General features: G+C 41.9%; 1 protein-coding gene across 2 annotated transcripts in view; it reads left to right on the top strand.

The window, feature by feature from the left end:
- The window catches only part of LOC136696612 (calmodulin-binding transcription activator 1-like), a 307592-nt gene that overhangs the window by 95464 nt on the left and 200110 nt on the right, over positions 1–12018 (top strand). The window lies entirely within an intron of this gene.

The raw sequence follows: 12018 nt of genomic DNA, 5'->3' as shown, positions 1-12018 counted from the left end.
CCTAATTATAATCAATATATGTATATAAATTTATATAAATAACTATAATCAACACCAGCCATAGACTGAGAGAATATGTGGCTTTTCTTCAATGCGTTTATCTAAAATACTGATTGGTGAGTAGTGTATTAAGGTTATTATTGACCTATTGTGATTTACTGATCACACAATCACGCCAGCCGTTAGGACACACAAGCCTAACCAAAATATTGGAGTTGGAAGATAACATTGGCATCACCCACATTGTGTTTTTTATCTCTAAGCAATACCTGTTATTTATATATTTATAGAAAACATAAAAAAAATAAAGCTCAGTTTCCATGTGTTGATACAGAAGTATGTAATTCTCTCATTCTTTTTCTTTTAGAAGTGATCAGTGCTATGATCTCTTCTCTCTCTCTCTCTCTCTCTCTCTCTCTCTCTCTCTCACTCTCTCTCTCACTTTCTCTCTGTCAGCAGGGGTTTGGGAACAGTGGGCCTCAGTTTCTAAAATAACATTGTGCCTCATCTCTTCAGAAATAAAAGCATTTATTTCAGTGTTTACTAAAAACCACAGTCATATTTTTTTATATATTACTCTCTGCCTGTCTCTCTTTCTCTCATTCATTCTTTATTTCTTGTCTTTCATTGTCTGCTCTTACTGTTTGCACTCTCGTTGTTGTTTTTCTTCATTTCTTTCAATCATCTCTCTCTCTCTCTCTCTCTCTCTCTCTCTCTCTCTTTCTCTCTCTCTCTCTCTTTCTCCTTCCAAGTATGTGGTCCGTCTGTGTTTCTCTTTCTCTCTCTTCTTTACGGTGTGTTAATTTTTTTTCTCTCTCACTTTCTCCGACCAAAAGAATTCAGAACTCTTGAATTGCAAATGCCCTGATGTAGGTCATAAATCTTTTTAAGCGTGCAAGCTATAATAACTGAATCAGAAAAGAGTGTATGTCCGTTTGTGTGTGTGTGTGTGTGTGTTGTGGGTTTGTGCTTGTGTGTATGTGTTTATGAGTAAGTGCATGTTTGTGTGTTTGAATGTGTAAAAGGTTCTGAGTATGTATCATTATCTGTGTTTCAGTATCAGTATTTCTAAGTGTCTATGAGTGTGTGTGTGTGTGTGTGTGTGTGTGTGTGTGTGTGTGTGTGTGTGTGTGTGTGTGATGGCTGTAGAGAAGCAGGGTTTTGAGGAAATTTTTTTTCTTCTTTTTTTGGAGTTACACATGGACCCTTAGGTCTCTTCTGGCTTCATGTTAATTCATTCATTTATTCATTGGGCCTCTGCCTGACTGTGCAAGGCGTTCACTTGTGTTATCTGAAGTGCTCTCTCTCTCTCCCTCTCTCTCTCTCTCTCTCTCTCTCTCTCTCTCTCTCTCTCTCTCTCTCTCTCTCTCTTCCTGCATGTTATTTGTAAAAGCCCCAATAACCTGCCCTTACCCCCACACCCCCCTTAAAAGAGGAAAAAGGAAAAAAAATCGTCTGAAAGGATGAAATAAGGAACACAAACATGAGAAAAGAGAGCGAGGCTTTGCTCAAAAGCGTGTGACGGCTTGCATTGGGATCGCAGCGTGGCCCGGCACTGCATTAGTAATGGATTGGTTTTATGGAAATGGAGAGGTGAGAGGAGCCATGGGGGCCAAAGCCAAGGCCCCGGTAGGTGAGAGTGAAGGCTAAGATTGTCCAGAGACTTTTGGCAACCAACTGCCACAGTCAGACCAGCAGAGGGAGAACAGATTCTATTTGATATTTTGTATCACTACACTTCAACAAAGTGCCTCTACGTCCTCCACAGTCCGACTGACTTCATTATTTCAGCATTAGTGGGCATTTTAACCCTTCACTCCTTGTCCTTAGTGTGCTTAAAAACGTACTGATTAATGAAATGTACTAGAGTAAGTGAGAGGGGTACAATCTAGGGCAGGGGATCTTAAACAGTGGGTCACTGCAACCTTGGGGTTCTTTTCTGGTGCCAGGGGGTCACGCATGATCCGTGATAAACTCGCTGTTGACCTCACAAAACACATGACCACTCACGTCACCAATGGCCAATGTGCAGCAGCTGCCAACTTCATCCAGCATCTTTGGAATCAATAACTCTAATGTTTGTGTGGCAGAAAGCCATCAGATCCTCACAGCAATGCTGCAGTATCTATAGAGCTATAGCTAAAGCTTTCCTGGAACAAAGCTCTTATTTCAGCAAATGGAGGTCAATGAAATCATATAATTGTTACTGAAATATTTTTATTGAGATATGGTATTGATATTGAATTATTATCCAACCCTAGTTTTAGAATAAGAATGTTTCTTATCCCGCTGCGGTTAGGGGATGTGGAGTAGGTCTATTTTTCAGTGAGTGGGTGCTATGGCATACAGGAGCGGGGGGTGGGGGGGATGCTGCCCTATATGTTACATTCATAGAAAGTCACAGAGTGTGAGGTGGGAACTGCTCCTTTATATAGCACCAAAAAGAAAAAAAACTTAGCCGGGATCCTGCATTCTCACTGCTCAAGTTGTACAACGCAGTTAGACACCACACAGCCGCATAGATCCACTTATGCAACGTCCACAGAAAGCTAGCAGTGCTACCTTCCGAACCCTCCTACTTTTCATACTGTCTTTCTTTTTAAACTCTCTTTTAGAAAGTCACGTGTATTAACACAGTTGTAGCTTATTGCAGTGATGCAGTTGTTGTACCTGAAGGGCTCCAGTCCAAAAACACGTGTTGGCCATATATGTGTGTGATGAACCAGCGCCATTTGAAGTGTATACAGGACACTGAAATGTAAACTGTGCCTCCATTGGAAGAGCGTCATGAAAACAATAACAGCTCTAGAGATCTAAGAGTTAAGCCCCAGACTTTTCTGTGAAAGAATGCGGCTCTGTCCTTTGGAGGGCCTGACCAAGGTTGTTCCCCAGCTGGCCGAATCAGCCTTCATTTGCATGTGTAATCAGGCGGCCCAGAGGCCCAGACACTTCCAGTAAAGCTAACATGATTAGCCTCTCTTTTCTTCTTTCACCATTTGAGTTATTTGTTGTCATTAACTAATCGTTCCCTTCTCTTTCTTTTTCTTTTCATTTCCTCTCTTTTCTGGGCATGGCTTATTCCTTTGGATGTATGTCCTGATGTTGACAACAAACCCCCTCTCGCCCTGTTTATGGCTCAAGGTAAGACACAAAGCTTTGACTTCTGGTGTCCTGCATTGGAGTGCAGATAATGAGGCTGTTTCATCCGTGATGGATTGACATCAGGTGTCTTTGTGATAAGACTCCAAGAAATTGCACCCTAAGCTTTAGACACACAAATGCACCCACAGACACACACACATACGCACAAAATATCAGCCACGCCAGCTGGCCTCTGGCTAGGCAGTCTAATTTTGAGACAATGCTAATTGAATATTCTGCATATTCTACGATTTTATTTTCCACCTAAGCCTCGGCACTTAACAGGCATCCAGCCGGGTTTTAGATTAGCCTTTTGTGCTTGTCACTGACATGCTGACCTCTCACCATTTCCTTTTTCTGAATGTTCTTTTGTGTGGTATGCAGCACCACTTTACTGTCCCTTTGCCAAACTGAAACCCCATTGTACCACACACATTTGAATTTGGTCCATTTTGAAAGCTATATTTTTATTCGCCTTAATGTTTAGGTGTATTGTTGCTGAGTTTCTGCCACCCCAGAGCGGCTCAGATGGGGCAAATGCATAGAATAATTGTGTCACTCTAAAACCCTCTTCACTCTCATAAAGGTGTTCTGCTTAAGATTTTTTGATCTTATAGAATCACCATAGGGCGGCACGGTGGTGCCGCAGTCACACAGCTCCAGGGACCTGGAGGTTGTGGGTTCGAGTCCTGCTCCGTGTCACTATCTGTGAGGAGTTTGGTGTGTTCTCACAGTGTCTGTGTGGGTTTGCTCCGGTTTCCTCCCACGGTCCAAAAACACACGTTGGTAGGTGGATTGGCGACTCAAAAGTGTCCGTGAGTGAATGTGTGATTGTGTCTTGCCCTGTGAAGGACTGGCGCCCCCTCCAGGGTGTGTTCCCACCTTGCGCCCAATGATTCCAGGTAGGCTCTGGACCCACCGCGACCCTGAACTGGATAAGGGTTACAGATAATGAATGAATGAATGAATGAATATTCACTATATATTAGGCATTTGTATGTTTTCACTTGTCCAGACTTAGCCACAATGATAAACTGTTTTTCAGAATATGTTTAAATAAAAAAAAAAAATATATATATATATATATTTATATATATATCCTACAAAACACAATAATAGAGAGAAAGAAAGCAATTTGGGCTTTAAATTTCATGATTAAGCAAAATACATGGTTCTTTGTCAGGGCTCAAATATGATATTTACATTATTGAATACTAAAGTAATGAGCTCAAAATGTCACGAATTACAGTCATTTGACTTGTGAAGAGTCTGTTTTTAAGCATGACCCAAAATAGAAATATGAGCAGTGATCACAGCAAATGCATATATGTGGTGACATACACATATCTTTCTTTAATATTTTGTTATTTTTAATAAAGGGGCTAAGAAGAAGATTCAGTTGTCTACAACTAGCATTGCATGAACATTTCAATTCCTCATATGTCATCATATGGCAATATTTAAGGTATAAATCATTTCTTATAATTCATTCTTGAGAACTCAACGGTGACTGACCCTCTGTGGGATTTCCAGTGTTTTGTTAGCACATGTTGTGCATCAGTTTTCCACACTCTGGCTATTCTTCCTTTATGAACAATAGATTTATTGAGCAAACAGTCCTTTTAAGTTCTCCCAGTCTTTAAGTACAGAATTACTTGTTGTGATTTTAAGTCTGGACGGTAGACACAGCAATTTTATTTTTATGTTTATTTTTTTTAGCAACATTCTTAACCCAGATATTTTTCCAGTACCAGGTTGCACGCATGTGTGTGTGTGTGTGTGTGTGTGTGTGTGTGTGTGTGTGTTTGTTCTGCTGTAGTCAGGTCGAGTGTGTCCCCTGTTGCTTGATCATTACTTGGCAGAGTGGAGTGTCCTTGCATTCACATTCAACTTCACTGTGCTGAACGCCCCACAGGACCAACCTGCCTTCTGATTGGCATCCTCTCTCGTCCCCTACTGAGGCATTGCTCTCTTTTTTTTATTCCCTCTCTCTGTCAGCCTGGCCATCCCTCTCTCTCTTTCTCCATTTGTTCCTTCTTTTTTCCACTTTCTTCATGTATTTCTTACAGTTTCTCTTCCAAGTACAACAAAAGAGCCTTTTCGGAATAAACTGATGCCAAAAAAACACCCCCAAAAAACAAAACAAAGAAAAAAGTTTCTGTGTCTAAATCACAATGGCAACATCAAAAGCACAGAGGAAATAAAACTAATCATAACAATCGAATCAAAGCGAATGCATTTACTTACATTGAGTACAGACCGTTTCTTGTTTTTTTTTTTCATTTCGCCTCCTTTTTGGGTTCCAACAGCGAGGGACTGTGTGTCTCACTTTAATCAGCAGTGACTGGAGCGATGTTCAGGAGGGGAAAAAATGCAGAAGAAATTGTGGCTGGAGAGAGGCGGAGGCGAGAGAGGCCGCTATCTCAGATTAGAGGATTCCTGAGTAAGCAACTAAATCACGGCTAGGTGGAATCGTCGCAGCACAACAAGGCAGATTCAATAGAAGACGATGAAATCTAATTTAGGGAAAAAAAATATATTGGGTAACCACCGCAGCAGTGTCTGAAGCAGCGTATTTAGTTTCCACAGCCATGTGCAAAATCGAACAAAGTGGAGGAGCTCATGCAGTATTGCCCTGCTTCCTCTGGTCATACCAGAGATGCTTTCTGTACTTTTGACATCAATCTGGGAGAGCTCAGAAAATAATTTCTCTTCATAGATATACTGTGTGAGCAAGACTTTATGAGCTCGATTTCCAGGTCAAGGAAAAAACATAGTCCACGCCTATATTTAATAAAACAAACCAGTGAAATGTTTCGTGGGCTGCTTAAGTCAGTAGACATAGAATAAACACTGTATATTTATATATATATATATATATATATATATATATATATATATATATCTCCTCGTCTGAGTCTCTCCAATCACAGTGCTGGAACAGTGCTTATGGGAGAACACAAAGACGAGGTTAAACTGAACCAAACACACACAGCACGTGCAGAGAAGTAAGAGCACTGATTAAATATACAGAATGGAGAATAAAGAGGACACAGTGAAAAAGGATAAAAACCAGAGCTTCTGCTCCTCGCTTCCCACTCTTGGGTTCTAACGCTGAACTGAGCTGTGGCTTTGATCTTTGTGGCATTTTGACAACAGCATGTTTCTGATGTTTCATCAAGAGCCCAGAACTGTGTTCACTTTTGGAAAAGGGGGAGAATATGCCCCTGATAATGTAACTTTTTAAAAAGCCTTGTTGAACACACATTATTATGCCAGTGTTGCATTTTGTATAGGTCTGCAAACAGAGCCTAAAGCTGGACGAAAATTACAGATAGCCATTTGCTGTATGTCAACATTGGCACTTTAATTTAGCCCCAGACCAGCTTTAAAGGAGTAATAAGCCATTTATACCACCAAAAAATGGCACACAAAGTTTATGAAAGTGATAACACGTTATGTTTATTTATTTTTTAGCTCTAATGTGCATTATTCCCATGTGATGAAGAATCGCTAAGCATTGTATGCTCTGTAGAGCTAGTCCCCCACTGGGGGACCACAGCCATGGATTAAAAGATTTACTACAAAATCTTTGACACACCCATGCCATTAGGTGTCAGTATGATGGCTGTTTCATAGTATGAAGGAGAATCACTGCAGAAACTGGCTGCACCTTTAATCAATGTCCTATGGAGTATTTTACCACCTGAGACGTTGTAGAATGGAACTGTCTTTAGGCCGCTGTAGGATAGTGCTATACATCTTCAACCGAGTAGGTTTTATGTTTCCAGACTTGTGAACTACTGTATGTATGTATGTCTCTGCAGTTATTCCTGACTTCCAGTATGTGATAATTAGTGGGTCTCAAGGCTCAGGAGAGTGTTGTTACTGAAATCTTTGCTGTATTTTGAATGACAGCAGTTTCTCGCTCTTCCTGACATTTCATTCCTCGCGAGCCAAGCGGAAGCAGGCGTGATTCGTCTAGGGTCAAATAAATGGCACCTGGGCCGACGTAAACAGGGAAATATTCTGTGGGATCTGTGTTTTTCAGCCCGTCGTTATCTTTTTATCATCTCTCTCCCTCCTGGAGTGGAGCGTTGGTGGCAATAAAGGGAGAAGAAGGCGAGCGAATGGCGGCTGATTGATGGCGAGAGAAAGAGCTTCTTACGCTTATGAAGGATTCCCTGTAGCTTCGCTGCCACGCCAGCCATTTCGCACCACAGGCACAAGGCGTGAATGTGTACATTGGGTGGGAGAGCTTTTTTTTTTTCCCTCACTTTCCTCCTAGTGTGAGCCTAATAGCTCTGTACAAGCTGTTAAAGCTTTCACACCACTGACACTTAAAACACTGCACAGTAGTACATCAGACCAAAGTGGCTCTCTGTGGCTCTGTGTGACGCTCTATGACTCTGTAGCTCTGTGTGACTCTATGTGACTCTGTGGCTCTGTGTGGCTCTGTGTGACTCTGTGACTCTATGGCTGTGTGTGACTCTATGTGACTCTGTGGCTCTGGGTGGCTCTGTGACTCTGTGTGGCTCTGTGTGACTCTGTGACTCTATGGCTGTGTGTGACTCTCTGTGAGTTTGCGTGACTTTGTGACTCTGTGACTGTGGCTCTGTGTGACTCTGTGTCTCTATGTGACTCTATGGCTCTGTGTGACTCTGTGACTCTATGGCTGTGTGTGACTCTATGTGACTCTGTGGCTCTGGGTGGCTCTGTGACTCTGTGTGGCTCTGTGTGACTCTGTGACTCTATGGCTGTGTGTGACTCTCTGTGAGTTTGCGTGACTTTGTGACTCTGTGACTGTGGCTCTGTGTGACTCTGTGTCTCTATGTGACTCTATGGCTCTGTGTGACTCTGTGACTCTATGGCTGTGTGTGGCTCTGTGTGACTCTCTGTGACTTTGCGTGACTTTGTGACTCTGTGACTGTGGCTCTGTGTGACTCTCTGTCTCTATGTGACTCTGTGTGACTCTGTGTCTCTATGTGACTCTATGGCTCTGTGTGACTCTGTGACTCTATGGCTCTGTGTGACTTTCTGTGACTTTGCATGACTTTGTGACTCTGTGACTGTGGCTCTGTGTGACTCTATGGCTCTGTGTGACTCTCTACGGCTCTGTGTGACTCTATGGCTCTGTGTGACTCTCTGTGGCTCTGTGTGACTCTGTGTCTCTATGTGACTCTATGGCTCTGTGGGACTCTGTGGCTCTGTGTGTGACTATGTGACTCTGGCTGTGTGTGACTCTGTGGCTCTGTTTGACTCTCTGTGATTTTGCGTGACTCTATGGCTCTGTGTGACTCTGTGGCTCTGTGTGAAGCTTTGTGACTCTGTGACTGTGTCTCTGTGTGACTCTGACTTTGTGTGACTCTTTGTGACACTGTGATTCTGTGTGACTGTGACTCTCTGTGACTCTGTTGATGTGTGTTACTCTCTGGCTCTATATGACTCTGTATGGATGTATGTGACTATGTTTAAGTCTTTTAGGCTCTGTGTGGCTCTGTGTGACTCTGTGTGGCTCTGTGTGAAGCTTTGTGACTCTGTGAATGTGGCTCTGTGCGACTGTGGCTCTCTGTGGCTCTCTCTGGCTCTGTGTCTCTGTGTGACTCTCTGTTGATGTGTGTTATTCTCTGGCTCTATATGGCCTGACATGGCTCTGTGTTGATTTCATAATGCGTTGAGCCTGTGTTGTTGTTTGTCTCACTGTGGCTCTTTGTGGCTCTGTGACTTGGTGTGGCTCTGTTTGTCTTTCTCCCCGTAGCTTTTTGAGGCTCTGTGTGACTTCCACTCTATGGTTCTGCGTGGCCCCGTGACTCTGTTGGACTTGGTGGCTTATAAACTTATTTATAAAAGTCTCCACAATTAAGCCTATTGTTTATCGCACAGCAATCAAAACTAAGAGTCATTGAGTATATTGATATCTGTGGCATTAATAAACCACTGGAAAATAAAAAACCACAAAAAACAAAACAAACAAAAATCAATTTTTCATTTGTCTGGATTCTCACTTCCTGCCGACAGTTTAGACATCTATACCCAAATTTGTACAGAGTTTGTGGACAGTTTCAAATATCACCTAATCACACAAAACCTATTTCTGATTCCTTACAGTTTTTAAAAATGTATGTGCTCAGATTTAGACGTCACAAAAATGTCTTCAAAACTTTTTGTTGCGACCACTCAGCAAAAAAAAGTAATACTAAGGGTTCATAGGGATTGATTTGTCTTTCGTCTTTTGACTAAAGTAGTAAACTTTAAGCAGGGGATGTAAAAGCTCTACTAAAATAGAATTCCAGTCTTTTTGATAATTGAATATTCTCATTACAAAACAAAGCGAGTCCTACCATTGGTGGGGGTAACCAAATACTGTTTTGACAAAAGAGGCATCAGTGCAGCAAGAAAATATGATCTCAGAATGAGACGAACGTCCTGTTTAACACCACAGGTAAATGTTTAATGGAGTTTAATAACAAAGCAATCAGTGCAATAAATGAAAGAAAAACCTAGGAGGTATTTTTGAACAAGTCATTAGAATATGCTCCAAGATAACCGAGTTTAAAATTGAGTAAATAGTGAAGAATAATTCCTTCTCATTAAAGAAATGATGAGAATAATGCAAATGCATGGATTGTTGTTTAAACTTTAGTTCTGTTAATACCACTGATTCTCAAAATAACTTCACTATGCCAATATTGGAGATGGATACAGGGAAGGCTTGTATAAAGGTTTTATCCTAGGGGTTTTACTGAGAGGCCCAGAAGTGGCTTCACTCTTTGTTGATTTCTCCCAGTGAAATTGCGGAGATGAATCAGCCTTTGGATTGGTCCTCCTGCAAGGGACTCTTCTAGAAATCTGCGGAATCGTCTCCTGGCAAAGCAGAGGCTGAATTCAACGTGGATCTTCATCATTCTGCCAGAATATGTCTGAAACTAAACTGTTATTAGGTTGCGGAGCCCCAAAGCTTCCCAACATTCAGTTCCAAGAGAAACATGAGGTCAGGTGTAAGACGTTTAAAGACGTGTAGGCCAGTCCCTTTGAACGGGAGACTCAGTTAGTCCCTCTCCTTGCACATAAAGATTGACTAATGTCCTTTATCATGAAAAATCTAACAACATTTCCAATTCTCTCATTGTGTCGAGTGATTACCTTTAATTCAAGACCAACCGTGGCAGGTGTCATACATTCCTCACATAATTCATGAAGAAGAGTTAATTAAACCTTCATTTAACATGATCTCAGCTCACAATTACCACATGACACTATCCAGGATGTAATGAATGTCTCATTAGAGTCTCATTGCAGAGGTGTTAATGGAAGCATATTTCTCGATGACCATTAATACGTTAATATGTATTCTGTGTGTGTAAAGATATGTTGCTTCTTTTCTGTTTAAGGCCAGGGTCAGAGCAGGGCTCAAGTCCCTCCTTCCCTCTGTGAATCTAGTTAGGCAGACTATTTCTTGGCCAGTTTATGGTGCTTTTAGGAAAGTGTTTACTCAGCCTACCTAGTAACGCTGCTTGCTGGTAATGTCCGAAAGATTAATGTTCTAAAGCAGCGGAGACTTGGCAGGCACTCTGTCCCCGTTAATGTTCTGGGAACATCTTGACCCAGAAGGAGGTTTCTGACCTTCTTGGCCATGTCTTGGCATCTTGTCTGCTGTATTGCCCTGCAATCCTACCCACACTGGGAAGTTATCAGGTCTCAGAGGTCTCCTACACCAATCAGAAAATATAGTAGCGCTTTATAGTAGGTCATATTTCATTTCAGGTCGAAATGAGCCCTTATAGTTGTATGTAGCCTGATGATGATGACGAGCTACAGAAAAGTATTTCTGAAACTAAAACAAAAACACAGATTTATCACACATTTATTATGTGCAGAGAGTCTAAGGATTATTTCGGTGATTTGTCTTTGTGTTTTTGACGTGTGTGATTTATGGGGCACTATGGGCAGAAACTAGCAAGTGAAGTTTTTCAGCACTGAGCCCATCCAAATGCTTAATTGGTTTGGAAGGTTTCATGATTTATATAATTTTCACATTTTTATTTAACGTAAACGATTACAATCACAACACCATTAATCCACAGTTTATTGTATGTTTTTATTATTACAAACTATCCATTTGTAATTTCATCCCTGAATATGTGACTTCTCCAAACTCTACATTGGAATAAGCACATCCTTTCCTGCTACTTGTGCAGACAGAAGCCTTTTGTAACGCCACACACCTACTCAGAGTATTGCATGTACCACTGGCATGCAGCACGGAAACCCCTCTGCATTTTTCCTTTTTATATCTGCTGTGTGTATTCATATCTTCCCCCTTTCTCACCCTGTCATCCAGACCTAATTAGCCGCTGTGGTGTTTCCGGAGCATTCTCTGTCAGAGCTTATCCTCCGTGTCCTGTGCAGCAACGGCAGCTTCTACAAGACGCTGTCATTCCAGCACAGAGGTGAATCATCTGTGAATCAGCCTCCAATTATGACTCTCTTATGACCTTTCTCTCCCCTCCTTCTCTCTCTTTCTCCACACTTAATCTGATGGCAGCTCTTAACAGACACACACCTATGATTCAGTGCTGTCCCACTATTTCTAGCTCCTCCTGCCGAGAAGGCAGAGCCCAGGGGTTGTCAAGGCCAGAAAACAATGCCCAAGTGAAGGCAGTCAACTTGGGAACTTGTGAAGCCTCAGTGGACATGACTGCTGGATATTTCAGTGCACTGGTATCTGCCACCACGACCCGGACAGAGTGAAATGTGTTAGTTGCCACCAACGTTGATGTTGATGTTGATGTTGAATTCCCCTCTGCCCTGTGTACCCCACCTACCTCACTCACCTGGACTTTGTAACTACATCATGTTGTTGCTGTCTGAACAGAG

Source organism: Hoplias malabaricus, chromosome 5 (assembly GCF_029633855.1).
Source record: "Hoplias malabaricus isolate fHopMal1 chromosome 5, fHopMal1.hap1, whole genome shotgun sequence".
Lineage (NCBI taxonomy): Eukaryota > Metazoa > Chordata > Actinopteri > Characiformes > Erythrinidae > Hoplias > Hoplias malabaricus.
The sequence above is the reverse complement of the archived record's forward strand: the minus strand, read 5'-3'. Positions and strand labels throughout refer to the sequence as shown.